Raw genomic sequence first — 10,923 nt, 5'->3', positions numbered from 1 at the left:
GCCACGAAAACCCTTTGGGGCAGTTCTACTCTGCCCTGCGGGATCACCGTGAGTGGAGATCGCTGTGCCACTCAGTAACAAGGGGGCTGGGGTAGGGATGGGAGGAAGGGAGTGTGTTGCTTGCTGTGTTCGGCTGGCTGGTTGCAGCCTGAGCTCATTTTCCTGTGTGAGGTCACTGTACTAGTTGTTATTGTTAGATGTCATCACATCGGCTCCGACTCAGAGTGACCTCATGCAAGACAGAAGGAAGCGCTGTCCTGTCCTTCACCATTTTCACAATTGTCTCCATGCTTGAGCCCATTGCTGCAGGCACTGTGCCAATCCATGACATTAAGGGTCTTCCTCTCTTAGACTGCCCCTCCACTTTCCCAAGCGTGATGTCCTTCTACAGGGACTGGTCTCTCCTGACACTAGACTGATGATCAGTCAATGAAATGGTACCCCTAGGGACCAAACAAAACCTACCCCTCTGGCCCGTAAGCATGACCTGGTGCTGACATTGCCTTCCCAACTTCACCATGGTGTTCTCTTCATCTGGCAAATGATGGGCCTTCTTAGCAGGGACAGGTCAGAGCTCAGAGATGCAAGTCTGAGAGATATGCAGCACAGTGAACTGACTTGTTTTATCAGAGCAATTTACTGGGTGTTTAATTGCTGTTTCTCTCCCCTGCAAATGAGCTCCAACATCACTTCTTCAGGACTGTATTTTCTACTAATAAGGAATTTGTACCCATTCCAAAGAAAGGCGACCCAACATCATGTGGAAACTATCAAACGATAGCATTAGTAGCACATGCAAGCAAAATAATAATTCTCTTTTGCTCGAGATAATTCAAGAGTGGTTGCAGTAGTGTAATGACAAGGGGCTGTCAGAAGTTCAAGCCAGATTAAGGAGAGGACATGGCAGGAGACATAGAATTGCTGTGGTCAGATGGATCTTGGCTGGAAGCAGAGACTGTCATAGAGGTATTTACTTGTGTTGTATTGCCTATACAAAGGCATTAGGTTGTATGGATCATATTACCCTATAGATAACCTTGAGAATTCCAGAACACTGCATTGTGTCTTGTTGAAACTGTACGTAGAACAAAAGGCAGTCATTCCAACAGAACAAGGAAAGATTGCATGGTTTGAAACCAGGAAAGGTCTGAGTCTGGATTGCATTCTTTGGCCATACTTATTCAATCTGTGTGCCGAGCAAGCAATCCAAGAAACTGGACTATATGAAGGAGAACTGATATCAGGACTGGCTTATTAACAACCGTATATTTTATTAATATGCAGACAACACAAACTTTTTTGCAGAAAACACCTGCTGATGGAGACCAGGGACAGCAGCCTTCAGTACGAATTGCAAGCCTCTGTAAAGAAAACCAAAATTTTCTCAACTGGACCGATAGGCAACATCATTACAAATGATGAGAGGATTGGAGATGGAGTGACGCCGCCACAATGGGCTGAACCATCACCAGGGTTGTGAGGCAGGTGCAAGGCTGGGCAGTTCTTCCCTTGGTTGTGCATGGGTCACTGTGAATTGGCGATGACCCCGTGACGTATAGCGAAAACAATGATCAGCCAGTGTGACAAGCACTGAACCCAGGGGTGGGAGAGGGCACCCAGCAGCATACCATTACATACCCACTCTTTGCTGTCTTCCTGCTGAGGTCTCCATGGCCAAGCCATTGGGTGAACGTGCTATGCGAAAAAGGAGAATTGTTTTTGTCTTTCTGTTTTCAAGCCATTCATTTCCTTTGTTCAAATGATTTTGGTTTAGAGAACATGATCGTATAAGAAGAACAGCCCAGATGAACTGATGTGCTGCTGTCTTGGGACGAATCCACTCAGGGCTTTTCCTCTGCAGAGCAGGGTGCTTGGCAAAGGCCAAGCTGGATACAGCTGGGCTCTGTGAGTGGAGAGCCCATGGCTCGGCTCAGTGACTCCACTTTCCTCCTGCGCTGTGTCAGTTCCTTCCTGGAGCCACTTCCAGGCCTCCACTCCCACCCGGGCACGCCCAGCTGTCTTGATCCCAGGGCCTGCTCCACCCTCCAGGCTGGTGAGTCCCAAGACTCAGCATTTCCTCCGACGGCACTGGGCACCTGGCCAGGCACCGGGTCCCACTAGGTGGGGGCATCAGGCCCTGTTGAGTTCACTTTGGGATGTCATTATATTTGCTCGAATTTCTTCCAAACACCCTCTCGGGTACTTCTTTCTTTCCTCCTTTCTACAGCAATTAGCAGCGGCGCAGCAGCTAGGAGGTCTTCGTTGCAAGGGAGCTGGGAGACCGGACCAAACACCGGCTGGCTCAGTGCTGCTGCATGACTTCCTGGAGGTCATGTCCACAGAGGAGGCTGGCCCTAAGGGACAGCTAAACAGGGCACCAGCCCACCAGCAGGAGAAACTGAAAGGTGTGGGGCAGGCAGCACACTCCCAGAAGATACTTGGAGACCCACCTCAAGGGCGGAAGTGCTCTTCAATAGCTATTGCTGCCATGTTGTTGTTGATGTTGTCAGTTTCCATGGAGTCAGTTCTGACCCACAGCAACCGTCTGCACAACAGAGTGAAGCACTGCCCAGTCCCGCACCATCCGCACAAGCGTTCCTACGCCTGAGCTCGCGGTGGCAGGCACTTTCACATCTTCTTTCCATCTTCTTTTCGTGCTTTCTGCATCATTCAATATCTTACTCGCAGACTCTTTCAATGTTGCAACTTGAGACGTGATTTTTTTTTTCTTGAGTTATTTCAGTGAAAGATATAATGAACGTTTTCTTCCATTTTGCTTTTCTAGCACTAAGGCCGTGCACATTTCATTATAGTATTTTGTTTTCTTCATTTTTTAAAATCATTTTATTGGGGGCTCGTACAACTTTTATCACAATCCATACAACCATCCATTGTGTCCAGCACATTTGTACATTTGTCGCCATCGTCATTCTCTTTTTTTTTTTTTCACTATTAGTGATTTTATTCAGTGAGATGGGCTGTGCAACTAACTATGCACAGTATGTATTTCTCTGAAAATCGAAATAAATAAACAACAAAGAATCACTTTAGAAGATCCTGGATAGACCTGGTCCACCAGGCCTTGAGGACGATGACACCAATTAGAGCAGCCAGTCCACAGAGAGGACCACATGGCCAGCCCACTATGAGACATGATGCCCCCCACTGACCCACGGCCCTGCGGGGGACAACACCAGAGACACAGTGTGGGAACTGCACCCGATCCCATCCCGCCACACCGAGGCAAAGCACTGGGGGAGTGCAGCGGAACAGCAGGGGAGGGGAGCAGCAAGATCCCCAGGGAATGATGAGGGCCGACCCAAGACAGGGCGCGGCGTCCCAACAGGCTGTACTGGAAAACACTCCCAAAGGCCAGCGATCCTTGAACCAACCAGAAGCCTCTCTTTCTTGGTATATTTTAATTTGTTCTTTGTCAGTGGCTCGATGTTGCTGCTGTTTTGCTGTACATTGTTGCTTGGTTTTGCTCTGTCTTGTTTTTGTGCATGTGGTTGACTCCGCAGGTCTGTCTGGATAGGACAGGCTGGATGAACAACCAGGAGCCTCAGGGAGCCCAGCCGGTATACCAGCAGCAGCAGCAGTTTGGTCCTTGCCACTATCGCCCTCATCATTCTCAAAACATTTGCTTTCTCCTTGAGCCCTTGGTATCAGCTCCTCACTTGGGAAGCTGCTACTTTATCTTCTTGAGCTGCCCTTTGAAAATTTCTGGTCGGCTTTTGGACTTCATCATGTCTTCCGTTTGCCTTAGTTACTCAGATTAAGAATTTCAGAATCTCTCTGATACCCGCTTCCTTCTTCCCTTGTCTTTTTAATGACCTTTTTCTTTTTTCATAAATGATGGTCTTGATGTCCTCCCACCGCTCACCAGGTCTTCTGTCATTAGTATTCAATTCAGCAAATCTGTCTGCTGCCGTGCTGGCCGCCATCACAGTAGTTTTTGTCATTGCTAGGTGGTGTCCAGTTGGTTCCAGCTCAACAAGGCCCCGTAGACATCTACAACAGAGAGAAACACTGCTCGGTCCTGCGCCCTCCTCGCCATGATTCTCATGTCTGAGCTCATGTATGCAGCCACTGTGTCAATCGATCCCCTCGAAGATCTTGCTTTTTTTTTTTCTGCCCTGCTATTTTACCAATCACGCTGTCCTTCTCCAGACAGCATGTGCAACGAACATGAGACAAAGTCTCACCATCCTTGCCTCTGGGGGCGTTCTGGCCACACTTCTTCCAACACAGGTTGGTTTGTTCTTTAGGCAATCCGTGATATTTTCCATATTCTTCCCCAGTATCGTAATTCAAATGGATTGGTTTGTTCTTCAGTCTTTTTTAATTCAAGGCCCAACTTTTGTGTGAATACGAGGCCATTGAAAATACCATGACTTGGGTCAGGGAAACTGAGTCCTCAAAGCAACTTCCTGACTTTTGAACACTTTAAAGAGGTTTTAGGCAACAGATTTTCCCAATGTATTACATCATTTGACCTCTTAACTACTGCTTCCATAAGCATTGATTATAGATCCAAGCAGCACAAAATTCCTAACAACTTCAATCTCTCCGTGCTTCCCGCATCACTCAGTATTTTGCCCTTAGAATCTTTCAGTATTGCACCTCCAGGCTTGAATTTTTCTGTCAGTTCTTTCAGTTTAACATGTGTCCAGTGTGGTCTTCCTTTTTGCTCTTCTAACCTAGCTCTTTTCACATTTCATTACAATATTTTACTTTGTCTTCTCAGGCTTCCTTTGTACTATGTGTTTTCCCATTAGCGTTGTAAATGAAAACTGCCCAATAACAAGATAGTCAGTAAGTGAGGAGTGTGGTTTTGGATGATGTCAAGTGGGTCCCAACAAATAATGCCCCTAACGAGACACCATGGAACCGAAGACCGGCTGGTCCTGCGCCATCCTCACAATTGCTCCTAAGCTTGAGCTCTTTGTTGCAGCCCCATGTCAATCCAGCTCCATAAAGGCCGTCTTCCTATTGTCTGTCCCTCCATTTTTCCAAGCCTGACGTGCTTCTCTGGAGACCGATCTCTCCTGACAGCGTGTCTAAAATATGAGAGACAAAGGCTCACCCTTCTTGCCTCTAAGGGGCATTCATGCTGTACTTTTTCCAAGACAGACTGGTTTGTTCTTTTGCCAGTTCATGGTACTTTCAACATTCTTTGCAAGCGTCATACTTACATTGCATCTTAAATGTTCTTCTTAAATCTTCCTTATTCAATGTCCACTTTTCATATGCATATGAGGTGTTTGAAGATACCATGGTTTGGGTCAATCACTCCTTAGTCCTCAGAGCCACCTTCTTGCTTTTCACCACTTTCAGGAGGTCATATGCAGCAGACTTGCCTAATGCACTTGTGTCATAGCTACCTAATCCAGTGTGTCATTGGATCTTTTGACTGCTATCTTCATGAGCATTGATAGTGGATAGAAGCAAGACAAACTCCTTGACAGCTTCAGTCTTTTCTCCATTGATCATGATGCTACCTATGGGTCCAGATGTGAGGATTTGGGTTTTCTTCACATCAAGCTGTAATCCGTACTAAAGACTGTATTCCTTGGTCTTTATCAGCAACTGTGTCAAGTCTTCCTGGCTTTCAGCATGCAAGGTTATGTCATCTGCAAATCACAAGTTGTTACTAACCAAATCAATCACTGACAAGTCTATTCCAGCTTCTGTTGACCCAGGTGTACAGAGTAGCACTATGACCTTCAGAAGCAGATGGTGCCAGGCCTTTCTTCCAAGGTGTCCTGTGCTGGTTGAAATTGTCCCCTTTCCTCCCTGGATCTCTGTGAGGCAGTGGGTCATGGAGCTGAGATAAATAGCAGAAATGGATGACAGAGCACACAAAGAAAACTCGGGGAACGTCCTTAGGACTCATGACTGGTGCTGCAGCCAGAAAAAGGACAAGCCAGAATATCTCTCACATTTATCTCTGTGTTGGGTTCTGACCTCACGTCTCTGGTCACCCCAGAGGTCTCCTGCAACAGTCAAGATGTTTGAAAGTTCTTCCTCATTTTCTATTTTGAGAGTCAGGAGCCTGAAAGAAGGCTTTCAGGGGTTCTTGCCTCTACCACATTAACAAGACACAAGAAACAAGACACAAATGTTTCCAAATCAATAGAGGAGGTTACCTGTGATGATGCATTATTGAGACCAACCACTGGAGCCTGGACCATTTTGAATAGACTCACAAACTGATTAAAGTAAGCCTAGCATAGGTCAGGTTCACTTGAGATGGAAAAGTTTGGCTTTTCTGGAACAATGAACAGGATGGCACACCAGTTTGAGTTTCAGGCTCTGGGAAAATTCAATTGATCAAAGCAACATCCGGCATTTTACAGGACTTGATTTGTTAAAGCATTTATTCCTGGACTGTGTTGTTACTTTCAGGAACCAGGAGGCTCAGAAAATGAATAAGGACTTAGTCCAGGTGCCAGGAGTAAATGACATTCACATCAGAGTGCAAGACTGTCATCCAAAGCTGAGGTTCCAGTTTGCATGGAAAACTCGGTAGCTATTATGTGGCATCAGGCTGAGCAACTGCAGAATACTTATTTTCTGCAAGTTCATAGACTGTCCCTCTAGTGGAAGGCAACTGAATTGCAGGCCCAGTGCCATAGAGAGGATTTAATCAGCATAAAGGAGGTAAGTCTGGCACTTCTAATACCTATATGAGCGGGAACTTCAAAAAGTTGATAGGGATATGGTGTGATATACTTCCCCCTGGCACAAGAAGGCCAAGGATTGCCTGCAGCCAACAGGAACTAGGAGCGAGGTATAGAGCAGTTCTTCAGAAGAAATGGACAAGACAATACCTAGAACTGGAATTCTAGCTTCCAGACTGCGAGAAAAGAAATTTCTCTTCTCAAAGCCACTCTTCCGTTGCTGTTTTGTTACAGCAGACCAAGGAAGCTAAGACAATAGCCTTCCTGGGAATCACAGCACCTTAGAACTGGGAAGTAGCCGCGGACCCCATGTTCATCCTCACTTTCACCCTCCTTAGTTCACAGATGAGGAAACAGGTCAAAGGCCCAGGTTTAGGGCAAGACGCAGGATGAGAGCCCAGGTTTCTCCAATACATCCCCACCCTGCTGCCTCTGCTTCTTGCTTCCTGCGGGAAACCCTTACCAATTCCCTAAGCACCTTGTGTAGAGACTCTTCATAACAAAAAGCCAGTCACAAGGCTTAGTGCCTTTAGTCTGAGGCCCCTTTCTGGTGCACAACCAGATGGTGCTCATGGGTTTGAGGCAACCCCCTCCCCAACATTCATTATTGCTGGCACCTGGTTTGAAAGTGTTTCAGTATATGTGGGCCCAGGGCTGGGATGCAAGCCCCTCAGACTAGCAGACACCAAGGCAGGATCAAGCAGTGATGCAGAGTTGACAGTGTGGACAGTGTAGACAAAGCTTGAGCCTGGAAGCTCCTGCCTCCACCCCCACAGCATCTGCCCCCACCCTAGCCACACACTTCCTCTGTCCCTAATTCAGAGTAATTGGGCCCATCTATGTAAAACTCTTGTGTACTGCATTCCTTCCTGAGTACCAGAGAGTGCTCCCAGAAAGAGATTCAATATCACTTATTTATTATCCATTGTACACTGAAACAAACAAACTCACTGTGGGGGAAAGGTAGGCCCCCCCACAACTAATCGCAGTTTCAATAGGTGCAATTGTACGGTTGAAATATATAAAGATTATACTAAAGTCATAGAGAGCATGAGAGATAGAAGAGAGATTGAAATAATGGAGTCAGACACATTTCATAGTAGTAATGCTCACCTCAGCCCCACTTGGTGGTCCACGTGGAGAGAGGGGGAGGGGAAGGAGGACAGGGGGAAAGGGAACAGGGGGGCCAGGATGGGGGAGAGATGAGGGGGAACCAATGAGAGGCCAAGAGGGGAGCCCGAGAGAGCTCTTTATTGCTAACCCAGGCCTATATACCTTGGGGAGTGGGGGGGCATGCAAGCCCCCTAATCACAAGTAAATACATATGTCACTGGAAGGGGTTGCACTATAGGTTATACAGCAGTGAGAGGGGGACAACATAGGGATACATATGCAATAGGAAGAGGAGGGATTGGGGGTATACATGTGACAAGAAGGGTGGATCCTAGATTCAGGATGGCAGCCAAACTTTGGATGTCACTGAGCAGGTTTGACTGGGTCTCTGGATCTCCATAGAAACCATTATCAGTAGGGCAGAAACCCCACCTACAGGGACCAGACTAATGGTCACAAGCCTTTAGGGAGAAGCAGTCCATGGTCCTTAAGTGCAGGGAGCGGGCCCTACCTGTGGTGGGGTGAGACAGTGGTCTGGCAACTGACTGCCTTCAGGGAGGATGTCTCTAAGCATCTGACCTCCCATCATATGCTGGCAAATAGCCTCTAATGTTTGTCACATCTTTGCGGGGAGACAAAGCTGGGGAAGTCTCTTTATAATCCCACAGCTCACTGCCATTGAGTCAACTTGAACTCATAGAGATTCTATAGGACAGCATAGAGCTGCCACTGTGGGTTTCTGAAGCTGTAAATCTTTATGGGGACAGAAAGCCTCATCTTTCTGTTGCAGTACAGCTGGTGGTTTCAAACTGCTGACCTGGTGGTTAGATGCTCGACATGTAGACCACTCTGCCACCAGAGCTCCCAATTGTAAATTAAAGACATCCGATTTTCTTTCACAGGGTCGTTTGTACCATGGACTCTCCCAGTAATGAAGAACTTAGAAATCCCAGGCATCTCTAAACACCTGCAAGGAGCCCTGGTGGCACAGTTGTTAAAGAAGCCATGCTGACGGAAAGGTCAGTGTTTGAACCTACCTGCCACTCTCCCCAAGAGAAAGATGTAGCAGTCTGCTTTCCTACAGGGTTTCGACCTTAGAGATGTCATGGGCCATTCTAGTCTGTCCTGTACAGTCACTAGGAGTCCGAATCGACTCAATGCCAGTGGCTTGGTTTTTATCACCAAATGCGTACTCTGGTCCTTGGGTCCTTGAAATCACCCAAATTGTATCCCCCTCTGGTTTGGCTTGAGGAGGTCAGCTTTCCTTGAAGGTATTAACAAAAGACGTAGAGATAGGAATTTGAACTAGAAATGGTCATTTAGGACAAAAGAAGTAAAGCTTTTACTTTCAACAATAGAAGGTAGATTAGATAGAGATCCGTTGATCTTAGTACTATGCTGCATATGTACCAATAATTAGAGGAGAAAACACGGGAGAAATCTAGATTCTAGTCCATGGCTCTATGTGAAAGTAGCTGAATGACTTCACTTCTCCAGCGCCCGATTTCCTACTGGTTAAGAACGGATGGTATTGAAGGAACAAACCCAAGCTGCACTGGAGGCATCGGTGAAAACAAGTCTCCAGGAATTGACAGAAAGCAGATGGACATGTTTCAAAGGCTGATGAAGCACTGGAAGCACTCACTCGTCTGTGCCAGCTACCTGCCAACTGGCTGGAAGCGATCTGTATTTGCACCATTCCAAAGTGAAGTGCCCAGGAGAACGCAACAATTACAGAACGGTAGCATTGATAGCGCATGCAAGTGAAATGCTGCTGAAGATAAGCAAAAAATAATTCAAGCCAGATTCAAAAGAGGGTTGAGTGCTCTTGAGTCAATTCTGACTATCTAAGGCAGAGCGGAACTGCCCCCTTGGGTTTCCACGACGGTAACTCTTCACAGGAGTAGAAAACCTCCTCTTTCTCTCCAGGAGCACTACTGCCCCACAGCGCCTCAGAAGAGGATGTGGAAGGAGGGATACTGCTAACATCCAAGTTTCTCTGTTTAGACAAGTGAGCACTTCCAACATTGCCTCTGGTTATTGAAACATCTCATTTGGGAGGATGGCCAATCCCGGGTCCTTGTTTTTTACCATTAACTTCTGGGCTGTTTGAAGTTCTTTCTTCAATACGATCAGTTTTTGCTCGTAGGTTACCTCCTGAAATGATTGAATGATCACCAAATTCCGTTTTCTACGGTGACTCTTTGTATTCCTTCCAACTTATTCTTCTCAATATGTTCCCCCGTAGAAAATTCAGCTTAAGGCTTGAGTGATTTTTCAGTTCTGTCAGCTTGAGAGAGTACACGGAAGTACTCTCTTTTTCCCTCTCTGACTCCTGGTCTTCACGCATTTAATGATGATACTGTACTGTCTTCTCAAGCTGCCCTTTGGAATCTTCTGTTCGGCTCTATTGCCTAATTATTTGATCTCATTGCCTTAGCTTCTCTACACCCCGCAGCAAGTGTCAGCATATTCTCTCACATCCACTTTGGTCTTTTCTTTCCTTCCTGTATGGTTAATGACTGTGTGCTTTCCGCACGGGTCATGCCTTTGAGGTTAGTCCACCACTCATCTGCTCTTGGATCACTCGTGCTCCATGCACCACTGGACACGCTGCGCGCAGTTCATGTTTCGTTGGCACGGGCTGCACCGACACGTTCACACAGAGCAGCCGTTGTGAGAACGGCGCGGGTCTGGCAGCGGTTCACGTGCTTGTGCAGGGGTCGCTGTGAGTCTGCACTGCATGGAAAGCCCCTGACAACAATCACCACCACCCCAAACTGCCCACCGCCCTTGTTTGGGGCAAAAGTGAGAGAAGGGGATGGGAGAAGTTGTTTCCACCAAATTTTGGCCAGATTTATTTCAGGAAGAGATAAATGCAAAGTCCTCAGCAGATTGCAAATGCCTCTATGTTGATGGACCCAGCTCCAATTTGAAAATAAAAGCATATTGATTTTTTTTGAACAGCCACCTCCTAGGGCATAACTCTGAGCCAAACCAAGGAAATTTATGAGGGTACATCTTAATCTTATAAAAGTTTTAAATCAATAAGAGCTGCCTGGAAGAAGACAACCATCATGGTGACTCCACAGGGCAGCTCCAAGGTACTGATGGCCAACAAAGCAAG

This window comes from Echinops telfairi, unplaced genomic scaffold (assembly GCF_000313985.2).
Source record: "Echinops telfairi isolate 266 unplaced genomic scaffold, ASM31398v2 ScPeMD7_7469;HRSCAF=8507_1, whole genome shotgun sequence".
NCBI classification, from domain to species: Eukaryota; Metazoa; Chordata; class Mammalia; order Afrosoricida; family Tenrecidae; genus Echinops; species Echinops telfairi.
The sequence above is the reverse complement of the archived record's forward strand: the minus strand, read 5'-3'. Positions refer to the sequence as shown.